General features: G+C 33.5%; 1 protein-coding gene across 1 annotated transcript in view; it reads left to right on the top strand.

Moving 5' to 3' along the window:
• Positions 1–12,852: 12,852 nt before the first annotated feature.
• LOC149793602 (uncharacterized) overlaps positions 12,853–12,967 on the top strand; it is a 66,052-nt gene continuing 65,937 nt past the window's right edge. Inside the window, exon 1 of the mRNA XM_089967564.1 lies at positions 12,853–12,901. The gene's annotated coding sequence lies outside the window, so the exon portion shown is untranslated. The remainder of the gene's footprint in view (positions 12,902–12,967) is intronic.

Genomic DNA, 12,967 nt, shown 5'->3' on the forward strand with positions numbered 1-12,967 from the left:
GTAACTCCGCTGGAACCGTTGAACCCCCTATAGCTAGTGGATATACTATATTACTATATTATACACTCACACACACACACATAGATATATAAACATACATATGTATGTATGCATATATATATATATATATATATATATATATATATATATATATATATATATATATATATATATATATATATATATATATATATATATATATATAAAGACATATAAAGACATAGAGAGACAGGGAGGGGACAAAAGGGAAGATCCACCAACTCTCGATCTCGTTCGAGAATAAAAGCGACTATTAGCTCACAAAAGAGAAGTTGGTACAGTATTAATTGCTTGTACACAAATAACACTTGTTAATAACGGTTGGTGTTTATTTAGAAGAGCTAGATTTCAACTAGCTAATCAATCCGTAGAAACAATTGCTATGCACTTGTCAGTTGCAAGTACTATTCTGAACATAGTTTCGTCCAGTGACGATTACTTGAGATCTGTTGCAATAAATATGATGTGGTTAACATATATTGGAACTTGCACAGCTGCAGTGGGTGAATTACTGAGAGTTGCTACAGCACCAATAGCTGGTGCTGACGACGCTGGCTCGTACTAATATTAACACATTTTTACCCCCAACTCATGCTCAATATGGGAGAGCCTCAGAAACGTGTTAATAGCTCTTTGTAATACGATTGGACCTATTACTCCACCAGGTGATGTAGCTGGCACAGATGCGATGCTAGCAAAAGCTCAATATGTCGTTAAATGAATAGAGATCAACCTTACAACGAATGTTATATTAAATGACAAACGTTCACATATAATGCACATCAGATCACAATGATGCTACCGCTTAACACAATATTCGTATTTTGTAGAGACTATAATAAGGTATTTCGTGGCATAAAACATATACTTGAACTTGACCGAGCTGATCAAAACAATTGTATGATGGATGCTGCAGGTGTCACTAACACTCACTTTGTGATTTGACGATTGACGTTGTGGATGCCACGTGTCTTTCATTCGATCGATAAATCAATTGAACTTGAGACGATGTTAACAGCATTCACAAAAATGATTACATTTTATGCAGAACAAATGTTATCAAACCCCATTGCCAGATTCGGTCCATAATACCTGGTGAATAACAGCAGCATCAAGTGAGCATTTACCAAGACATGTATTTATTGAGTTTCAACGACATGATAAATGATAAAATCAGCTTCAAAACAATCCTGTATTTGATAGTCCATATGTCAGATGAATATTTGTCAGAATAAATTCTATAGTGTATGCAGAACGGGCGATCGAATGTAACTTTGCAGCTAATGTTGCAGCATTAGCGAACAGAGACGTATCTCGTGTGTATATGTACCTTGTGGAAGCAACGCAAAAATATCAAGATGCTGCCAATGGATCTCAAATTTCAGTCAAACAATTTAGAATACTTTATCCGATATTTCACTTTGATGTGAGTAAGCATAGCAAAAGAGCTACTGGATGAAATTGTGATGTTGACGTTTCGTGGACACTTGGACAGGCTCCAGGAGCTGGTAATTATTAAGTATTGTATCTGATAAATTCTTAACGATAGATTCTACAAAAGGCCAAATGACTGTCCAAGTCTGAATGTGGGTGATATAACGTTATCAGACAATCGGTGGAATGTATTGATTTTCTAGAAAGAGAATGACTACCAGGTGCTTTTTATTTGAAGTGTTCTGCACTTGAAGTGCTTTGCAATTTGCATTTTTATCAGACAATCGGACGGAATGTATTGATCCCCTAACAAGCGAGGAAATGACTGCAGTACAAATTGTATCAAACAGAACATAATTAAATACAAAATGGAATGCATTATGCATGATGTGAATTTATCGCCGGGATAATTTTAAAAAAATTAACACAAGCTATTCTTAAACGACAGCATGTTTCACTGAAGATAGATTTCGGAACAAGTTGGCAGAGTGCTAGCCATCCGCCAGCAAAACTAATGTTAACACAGCAGCAAATCAATAAAATATGACTGGAAAAAACCTTTTATTTTAAATTTATCAGCAGCGCAAATTTCGTCAATGTCTCGGAGTAAAGAAATAATTGGATTTTTTCTGGGACCTACACTGTCAATTATTGCACAAACGGTACTACCCAAATTACTACCAGTATTAGGCACCCTGTGGATAGCTGCTGCCTCGGGGCCATATCTGGGGCCACCAAACATATGTTTCCGGTGACTGTATCAAACAGTTAGTGTAACTCGCAAAGCATTTCACTTTTGTCTAACGATTATAACTAAAAATGCCCATACACGAAGCATTCAGAAACGTAAACAGCAAAGAAACGTAAAACAACTAAACAACGAAATCCGGAAAGAAGTCGAAGCTTGCTAACAGAAAGACTACTTCCCAATCTTCTGGGAATAGGAAGTGGGAAAGGACTAATGCTATCCAGTAATAGACTCACAGCGTCCCCGTTTGAGCAATTTTGAGATCTTACATAAACTGAAAGATACCAACATATTTCAAGGAGTGTTTTCAGATGATGAATTATGACTTCGACCTGAAGAGCGAAGCTCTAAAGAGATTACAACTAGTTGTGTAATAAATATTCATAATTTCAACGATGGATCTGGCACTCATTGTGTAGCTCTTTATAAAGACAATTATTTTGATTCGTTTGGGATGCCACCAAGTACAGTACGTGATAGCGTCCCAAAAGTATAACAAAATCAATTATTCGTGTGATCAACTTCAGCCAGTTGGAACTGCGTCTTGTGGATATTACTGTGTTATGCTTATCAAAATAATGTCCGGGACAAATGGTGATTTTCTGAAATTTATATTACATTTTACACTTAAACCAAGCTTGGAAAACGATGCATTTGCAATTGTATCTAACAAGCAAATATAAAAATTACCACGTATTGCTTGAAGTGCAGAAGTAAAACGGAACATACAAACGAAACCATGGAAAATACCAAACATAACAGACTAATGCTGAAAAGTATTTGTGCTGCCTGTGGTAAGAAAAAGAGCATGTTTTTCAAACGTGATACACTATTACCTGGAGATCAGGGAATGCCAAGAATTCCTAATACTATTTTAGTCGACGATTAAATTATAACAAAAAAGCAAAGCAAAGCGTGTACATGTGAAGCTGACCACGATATCTGTATAGAGCAGGACAAAATAGTAACTTATTGCCAGTGTTGCAATCAGCGAGCTGTAATCGGATCCGGCTTAGATATTCACAAGTTAATTGGTAAATTACCGAAACCTAAAGGTGGATGAACCCTGCATCGCAATTGTGATACGGGGCCTTGGAATCCTCTCGATAAGCAACTTATTGAAAAACACAACCCAATAAGGTCGTTTAAATTGCAATGCGTCCCGACATAAGCTACCGTGACAATGAAAACGACACATCTAGTTGCGACTGTGTTATGCGTGATCAGCTAAGTAATATGAAACCTAGTAGATTAAGAGAGCAAATTGATCGCAAGCTAGTACAAGGTATCATTGGCGGTAAATATAAACTTGAACTCGATAAAATGCACTTTATAGCGATGAACCACAGAGCGTTATAGCAACTGAAATTCACAGATCTAAATAAATTCTCGAAGAAATGATGTCGCAAATGCAGTTGATGACATATGGACAATATACCTAGCTAATACGTCAAATATTGCTAAGCACAATGAGAACAAAAGGTATCTGATGAATGTAGTTGATATTTTGCAAATACACGTTTAGTGTACATGTTACAGACTAAGCAGGAAAAACCATAACTGTTGCGTTGAGAGAAATTATAAATAACACAGAAAAAACCGAATGATTTGTGGACACATCACGGAGCGTAATTTTATTATGAACAATAATAATCACCGGGAATGAGGATACAAGTGTCATCATCAAGAGATTTAATCGTACGCTGAAAGAATAACTCTACAAACAACTCACAGCGAAAAACACTAACAGGTATGTTGATGAACTGCCAAAGATTATATCAGATTACAAGAACACAAAACATAACACACTTGGAATGTAGCCAAATGAAGCAGTTAATAATCCAGTACTGGCAAGCGAGAATATGTACCAAAGATATGTTTAGCGTGGGTGATTGAGTTAGAATTTCACTAGTGAAGAAAACGTTTGAAAAAGGATTCACCCCGAATTGGTCCGAGGAAGTATTCGCTGTGGATAAAATATTAACAACAATACCAGTAACTTACAAACAAACTAAAGGAATCAGATAGAGAAGAAATTATTGGACGTTTTACGAACAGGAACTACAGCGGACAGATCTGGATATATTATCATCGAGCGATTGATAAAAAGGAAAGATAAGTGAAGTTTGTTTAAATAGAGAGGCCACTTTGACAGGTTTATACACCCTACGATCCAATCCAGTCATTGTAAAATGTTTTGTATTTCAAAAGGATAGACTTACATTGGCCTGCACAATGATGTCAAATATTGTCTTCGTATTGTTGTTAGTGCGCACTCTCCCATCAGGTTAAACGTATTAACAAACAGAAAATCAAATTTTATATTTTGTCGACGGCCATAAGCTTCTAACCAAAATATCTGATGTTCAGAGACAGTACTATACCTGGCTCATCTGCATATGTATCCTCTATAACAGGGAACAAATATGTTTCTAGATCGAAATGGGATTCTTCGAATCCTGATGTTTTGCATGCTGACTGTTAATAGTATTGGATTTCTTCAAATCCTGGTTCGATGCAGTATTTAGATTTCTAACAATACACTGAATGTTTGCATGCTGTCAGTGGTAGAATTCGAAGCATTCTGATGCTCTGTATCACAATATATATCACAGTAAACATCTGGCAACCATTTCGCAAGCAAGAAATTTGTTTAAGACATCTAATAAATAATACTTTTATCTAAATTACTGTAATAGAAATAAAAAGAATCGTAAGAGCTAAAATCTTGAATTTGAACTTCTTATTCGACTCTGTCAAGCTGTTTATGAGCAATCAAAACACAGAGAAAAGTATGTGAATTTTCTCGTTGAATACGATCCTTATTCTACACTTGATGTGCTACTGACATATTGACATATTCTGAGGTATCATACCAAAATATATTTGTTTGATATGATAAAGACTCTATTATGAAATGGGCTCATTAATATGTAACAAAGGGCAAATCTGAGAAATATTCTGAAAATTGATCAGTAAATAAACTGCAATTTATTGTTGATTATCAGATAGTGGATATAATTGTTACTCGAGCTAATATTGTAAATCCCCTTTCAGCTGGATAAGGCTGTAAGAAATATATTCCGCGTCGACAATAACGTCGTAGATAGCTTTGAACTAGAACGAGAAAAAAAATTGATTCTGTTAAGCAGCTTAAAACTTGATCACATGCCGTAATACGGAAAGATTCTTGTCGGATACGAAAGAAACCTTAAACAAATATCTCAATTACTGCTTGACAAATAGCGATAACCCGTTTTATTAATATTTCCAACAACTTTTGTTTGTTTTAATATGTCTGATAACGCCTCTGTCGCTGGCTAAGTATAAATTATAAACAGGATGTGATTGAAACTCGTCTTGTAATGACAAGTTGGTGATATTATTGTCATGAATACTCCTATTTACCTGATAGACTCTCATCCCAGTTGGAATCACGTCAGAAAACAGCTAATAAATGAAGTCCTTGGTTAGCATTTCAGTATACTTGGTATCGTCAGCACCCTTCACTTTTATCCTATAACCAGCCGGAGTTCGAATAAAAAAATTAAGCCTTAGTTTTAAGTCTAAGTACATTGTTAAGCTTTCTCAGCTAAATATATCTACGGAAGCCCAACAGAAAGCCGAGGATGGGCCCGCCAATCAGACGCCTACGTCAGTGCAGTTTGCTGCTCAGCAACGTGAGGAATTTGCCTCTCCTTATATTACATCAAAATCTTGTCAAATTCTAACAGGGAGAGATTTATTATCGCTCTCAGATAATATACTTCTGGGGATATGGATGAAACTCGATGACTACACTACATCTGGTTCTAGCTGGAACTTTGACAAAATAACAGAGAAATTGATTCATACTATGAAATAAAATTCATTGCGAGGTAGTTCATATGTCGAGCTGCCAATTAAGATAACAAAAACCTCAAAATGTTGTGTAAATATCCAGAATAGTGAAATATTGTTTTCAATGGGCCATACTATATGTGTTATTTCCAGTACGAGATCATCTTTATCGAGTATCAAAGTCTACTGGTTATCTTAACAATCTAAACGTTAGGGGTATTGACTTTCCTGTGTCTAAAAATAAAAGTTCAAAATTTGAGAAACAAAATACACACCTGTTATCAAGAGGTATTAATGTATTTGGTGTTGATGATAAACAAAATATATATCCAAGATATTTCAGCGATCGAGTATGTCATCAGACAGTAAATTTACTATTTTATAAAATCATTACTTGTGGATCAAGAAATTTAACGGGCTAGTCGGAGGGCAATATAACACGCACAATTAAAATGGTTCTCGATCGACATGTCGAATATTGTTATAATGTACAAAGAATATATAGGCCTTGTGAAGACGAAAACATAATAATTTACAAATTACAGACATAAGATGAATGTGCCTTTATAATATTCTCATATTTCGAGTCTATTATACTTCCAGTGCAAGTAGCAGAAAATAACTCTGATAATTGTAATGAGCTACAATTAAGAAAAGTTCATTGTGTGCTAAAACTTTAGCAATCGCCGTGGATGAAAAGGTATATAGACTCAAACACAGCACGACGAGCAGCCACCAAAATAGCTTATGAATACCAGCGTCTTTGGCAAGACCATGGAAAACATCAGAAAGACAGTCAATATTGAGATCGTTAATAACGTAGAACGTACTAATAAACTTGTAGCATCTGATGATGTTGTTAGTATGAAAATATTTAACGAAAATTTAGTAGCCATTTAACGAAGAATGAAAAATTTAAATTGAACAAGCCAATTCATATCGGTATGGCAGTATTTGAAATATCACTGTGGCTAATGTATCAATTTCATTACGATTTTGTTAAGGTAAAGTGGCATGATGCAGAGCTCTTATTTACAGATACTGACTTGCTAATGTACAAGATAGAATCTGACGATATTTATCAAGAGTTATATGATAACCGAGAGATATTTGATCTTTTAGATTATCCAAAACACAGCGGATTTCACTGTGATGATAAGAAAAAAGTAATAGGAAAATTTAAGGATGAGACAATTTGTGTTCCTATCCTAGAGTTCATCGGATTGCGTAGTAAAACGCACTGTCTAAAACTAGCTGATAACAAAGTAAAGAAACGACCTAAGGAATTAAAAAGGAATGTGGTAGATAAGGGAAAAGAATTCAATATTTATTAGGCTACACTAGATAGATTTTCTAGTCATGTTGAGATAATGGCATTAAGATCAAATTGTCATAAAATTGAGAATGATGTTACTATCAAATCTGTTCTTTGTAATTTTGATGATAAAAGATACTGCTCTGATGGGATCAATACATTTAGGATATAAAATGTATGATAGCATTGATTTTAGCCAGGTGGATGTTTAGTTTGGTTATGACAGTAAAGAAATTCATGTAAATTTTATGTGAATGTTAGGTTAAGTGTAAAAAAGGCGCAAACTGCTTACAGATAAATTGTGTTTAAAATGTAAATATAGATCGCTATTGATTTCAAGTAAAATCCACATAAGTTGGCTTAAAGAAGCGTTTCTAAGCCAACACAAACTAGTATGACGACGATGATGATTCAGTGATAGGTCATTGACAAGTAATCAATAATGAAATCGACGTTGCTGCCTCAACAAAGTTGTTTTCGTATTTTGTTTACACTAACACGGTGGGTCAGGGAGGGAGTTGTCATTGCTGTCGTCGTGATACAAAATAGGGGTGTGGCTTAGAAATCCCCTTTAAACTAACTACCCTAAAACTAGTCTCAAAATCTAATTTTTATATTTGTCACCTAAGCATGGTTTGTAAATATATGAATATATGTATACATTAATTAAATCTCATTTTCAAAGGATAAAACTAACGAGCATAATAGAAGGAATAAATATTAATTATGTATTTCTTATATAAGGAAATTCATTAAAACATTATACTCACAGCTGTATAGCTGAGCATAAAGAAGGAAAGGGAATATTTTTGGTTATTATGATTTCACTGAGAAAATAAAATAAATGGAAAACACCTAAAGAATATGACACACAGGAACTTGCGATATGTCGCACCTACGGCTAATCCGTGCCAGCTAGTAGTAAATATGTATGAATTAGACAGGAAACACTTTAAAAAGCAAAGGTTACAAATTTCTAAGCGAGAGATTATAATGGATAAGAATAATGTACCTACTGTTTTTTTTTCTCTAGAAGAAGAAGGATTATTCTAAGATTATAACTGATGCTGCCAATGTAGCAAAATTAGAATATTGCCTTCAACTATATTATTAAAGTAAAAGCGAGATATAACAAATGACATTTCAAGAGAAACAGATGCATTAAAAAGCTAAATTTAAAAAAACCAATACCAACTATTCAGTTTAAAAGGGCATAAATAGGTCGGCATTTAAGAGATTTAGAAAACCAAATGTTTAAGAATATACCAACAATATGAACTTAAACGTTAGAAAAAAGGTGCTATTTGGTAAAAATGTTAAAACAATTGTTTAAAGATAAAGATGCACAGTTTGCTACTATTTCAGTAAATAAAAGTATGATTACTAAACCTAATGATCTCGCATTAGCAAATTTGGAAGTAGTTTAACATGGGGAAAGCAACCTATTTGTGGACTCGAGGTGGAAAATGTTTTTGAGACAAAAAAAATCTATGGATAAATTTCTTGACTAACTAGAAAAATAATTAAAAATATTGCATAATATTTGATTGGGTTAGTTGAGAAAGCAGCCTCAGAATTCCTTGGTATTTATTGTCAGTGCAATGAGCTGGATTTTAAACTTAGATTGACGATTCATTTATTTGCCATATGATTATATTGTTTATCTTTATGTTGTCGTGACTGACTAATTGTTAGTAATTATAATCAAAGATAGATAGAGCACAACTGAAAGGATACACATAAAGTGAGATAGATTATAATTTCAGGAACGAAATTATAAAAGATATTATGGTTATAACTAAAATTACAAAAGCACTCTTGTAATAATTGAATCATAACCTGCCTGGCTTAAAGTTTCATTTTCAATTAATTGTTTTACAATATATTGTACGATAGATACAGACTGCGTAACAGCTATTATTATGTGTACTTAAGCACCTGCAGCTTCTCTACTTGTGGATCGTACATAGAAAAAAAAATCATTTAACACCAACAGGAGGAAGCCATATTATCTGTGCAGATCTTGTTTCCTGTACGATTTTAATTTATCCTCAATTCAGATTTTTGTGTTCCTAGTTTCTTACGTGCGAGTCATGCATCAGAACAACTCCTCCCCAGCTCATTTCTTGTTGACCTGGGTTGCTTCATTTGTACACGTTGTGGCTCATGTTGGCTTTATCTACTTCTTTGACTATAACCCCTGCTGAAGATTGTAGTTTAAACCAAGGGGCTAAACATTTCAGAGGTTATTCAAACTACACTGAGTTACAAGGCTCCCTGTGCATGCATTTTGCACAACACCATCTATTCCCAGTACCTCTCTGGTTCACCTGGACTGGTCCTTTTTGCACTTCCATAACATCTTCTATTGCATGTTTTATTTCATATTTATAAAACTTGCTTTTGATCTGATTTGTATGCAGATAACTTTGCTTTAAAAGGTAGTACTCAATTATATACTCAAAATATTTTACTCCTATACCAGCGTTTAATACGCCAACCTTAGGTTTACAAGTCCAACGATATCTCTATTGGGTTATTTCAATCAGTTACTGTTACATTAATTTCTAGTTTATATGAAGATTGATTTTCACTTCCTAGTTTTACAAACATCATATATATATTCGTCTAAATTTAGTTTTAGTTATCAATGCTTGTTCATGATTTTATTATTAATATTCCTCAAAAACTACGTAATTTATTGATTTATTTTAAAACAATTGCTATTGCAGCTCTCGGCGCCTTAGCTGTTGCAAATATCATTCTAAAATTATATTCGGTTTAAATTCGTTAAATTTAAATTTATATAACTACACTTTCTAAACATGGCGATCTGCTTCTGTCGATTGATCCACAAACACACACACACACACACACACACACACACACACACACACAAATGTACACACAGGGCCCAGCAACGTGGAATGAATTGCCCACTGAACTTAGACACAAAGACACAATGATCACATTCAAGAGTGCTCTCCAAATTCACTTATTTCGACTGCAAGAACAAACTTAAAGACCTAATAATGTTTCTACCTTAAATATTCTCAGCATGTTTTTAATGTTTTCTAACTTGATGGTGTTTGTTTTTGTAATCATATCATTATATGGTTTTTATCTTATAGGTGTTGTCTAATATCGTAAAGCGCTTAGAGTTTTTAAAGATTAGGCGCTATACAAGGTCCTCATTATTATATATATATATATATATATATATATATATATATATATATATATATATATATATATATATATATATATATATATATATATATATATATATATATATATATATATATTGTATGTGTGTTCATTGCGTATTCTGTATGTGTTCTTTGCGTATTCTGTACATTAATTCAAAACCAAGCATTTTAACATTTTAATAATTACTCTACGGTATGTAATCATTTGGTCTTACCGTCTTAATAAATCTCGTATTGCAAGCTTCACATATGTACAATAACATGTTTATTGATAGCATCACTTCCAACATATCTATTATTGTAAGCTTCGTCTTAAAATAGTTTTATCTGATGTGCATCCATACGTGTCATTAGAACATATCTCGCATAAAACCACGTTATCCTGAATTTCACATATTAATGGGAAGTATAATTTCTTCTTCGACTTTCCTGCTTGCTCCCTTTTGTTCCCTAAGTTGCTAACAATTAATGTAAGCAGATAATAATTAAGTGAATTCATACCAATTAATAAGATTGCTTGGTTTTTAATTATTTACTCTGTGGAACTATTCTAGGTGTTCTTAACTCTGTTAAACATATATATCTTTTCTATAAATATTAGACGCCATTTAGCATACATAATATTGTAAAAGCAAACACAACATTAGGCACAAATAAAAAAAAATAAAGCGATACTTTTGCAAAGCAACCATATTCAAAGAGATGTGGCTCTCACTATAGTGAGAGCATGATATCAATTTACGGTGTTTATCTGTTTGCATTTAATTCTAGTTCCAGCGTATTAGACTAAACGGAAAGGGATTGCTTCGAGCTTTTGAGAAAGAATGGGAACCGGCTGATAGAGGAATTATTTGTAATTAAGTCTTATTTTACAAATGTACATTATTTGAACTTCTGTGTTATGTTTCATGTATTATTATGTGTGTCATCTTAAATGTTGTAAGTGCTTCTTGTCATGTTGTTGTATTGCATAATCTTTGTTTAGTGTACTGATTCTTTCTAAAGATCTAATAGCTAGTAATATTGCTAAAATGAACGGTAGACCATTACGAGCACGCTTTATTCGTAAAGTATTAGAATCCACAATATAAATTATCACGTTAATATTCTGAACGCACTACTCTACTGTATCACATGAAGACGACAGTATTTTCACCCGTTATTAAACATATTAAAAGCATAGCGGAAGCCAATATTATATATCCTTATTTTACGAGTAGAAAAATCTAATATTATAAAGATTTTGCATAGAAAAAATGTTAACCTCACATAACACTACACGTTGAATTTATAACGTTGAGTTCAAACTTCTTAAATGTAAATTTGAAACTGACGTAAGACAATTGGAAAATAGAATAGCTTAAATTTTATCTAGTTTCTTTAAGCATGATGGCTTGAATTTTCCATTTTAGGTAGGTCTGAAACACGCGACCGTTATATTTACAAATATTTCGAGTACATTTGCGACCTTGAATGCAAGATCAAATACTAGGATATATGTTAAGGAAAAATAAAGTAGTTGTCAAAACAATAAGATGTATTCCTATGTGATCCTTTTTTACATCCACTAAGCTGACATGTTGTAGAATATTCTCCAGCATACACCGTCGCAAAGTTAGATATGGGTTATCTATATATTTATTTCAAATATATCCTGCTCAGCTGTTTGAGGTAGTGAGAAAATATTGACTTGCTACTTGAATGTGTGAATGCGATCTTCTACAAAAACTGTACTCTGGACGCCTCTTGTCCAATCCTGCAGCAGTGATAAGACCAACTGGAATGAAGCCCATCAAAATCGCTATTCATATTTGATTGTACATTGAACCAGCTGAGTGATATGATTGCCTATCTAACTTGCAAGACTGTCTCGTGTAGTTGATGCAATGGATATATCTTTTAACGTGATATAAAGACAAAAATAAAACCATCATCAAAACAATTCAATAATGTGCAGCTTGTTTCTAGCAAATACTGGTTATCTTATAATGGTGTGTCACTGAGCAAGGTAAAGAGCTAAACATACCATGGCTTTCTGTAGATTAAACAAGCTAGGCTATGAATTAAATGAAACGCGTGCTTTAAAATTATTAAGTAAGATATCATTCCTATCAGAATACATAACACATAGCACCACTCACTAGAAATGAATACTAAAGGTTTTTGAGACTTTATCACAATTGTACGTTGTCCTGAAACTGCCAGAGAAGTCTTAATCTTTGACTTCGATGATGATAAGATGGTATTTTCTCATGTACAAAAGTGCATTGCGTCTATCTGATAAAAGCACTGAACACTTGGGCTATCCAACATAAGGTAGGTATAGAGACATCATTATTTAAGAAATAGGTTTTTGGTATACAAATGTGTACATGTGAACCC

This window comes from Sinohyriopsis cumingii, chromosome 8 (assembly GCF_028554795.1).
Source record: "Sinohyriopsis cumingii isolate HCF-2022 chromosome 8, ASM2855479v2, whole genome shotgun sequence".
NCBI lineage: Eukaryota > Metazoa > Mollusca > Bivalvia > Unionida > Unionidae > Sinohyriopsis > Sinohyriopsis cumingii.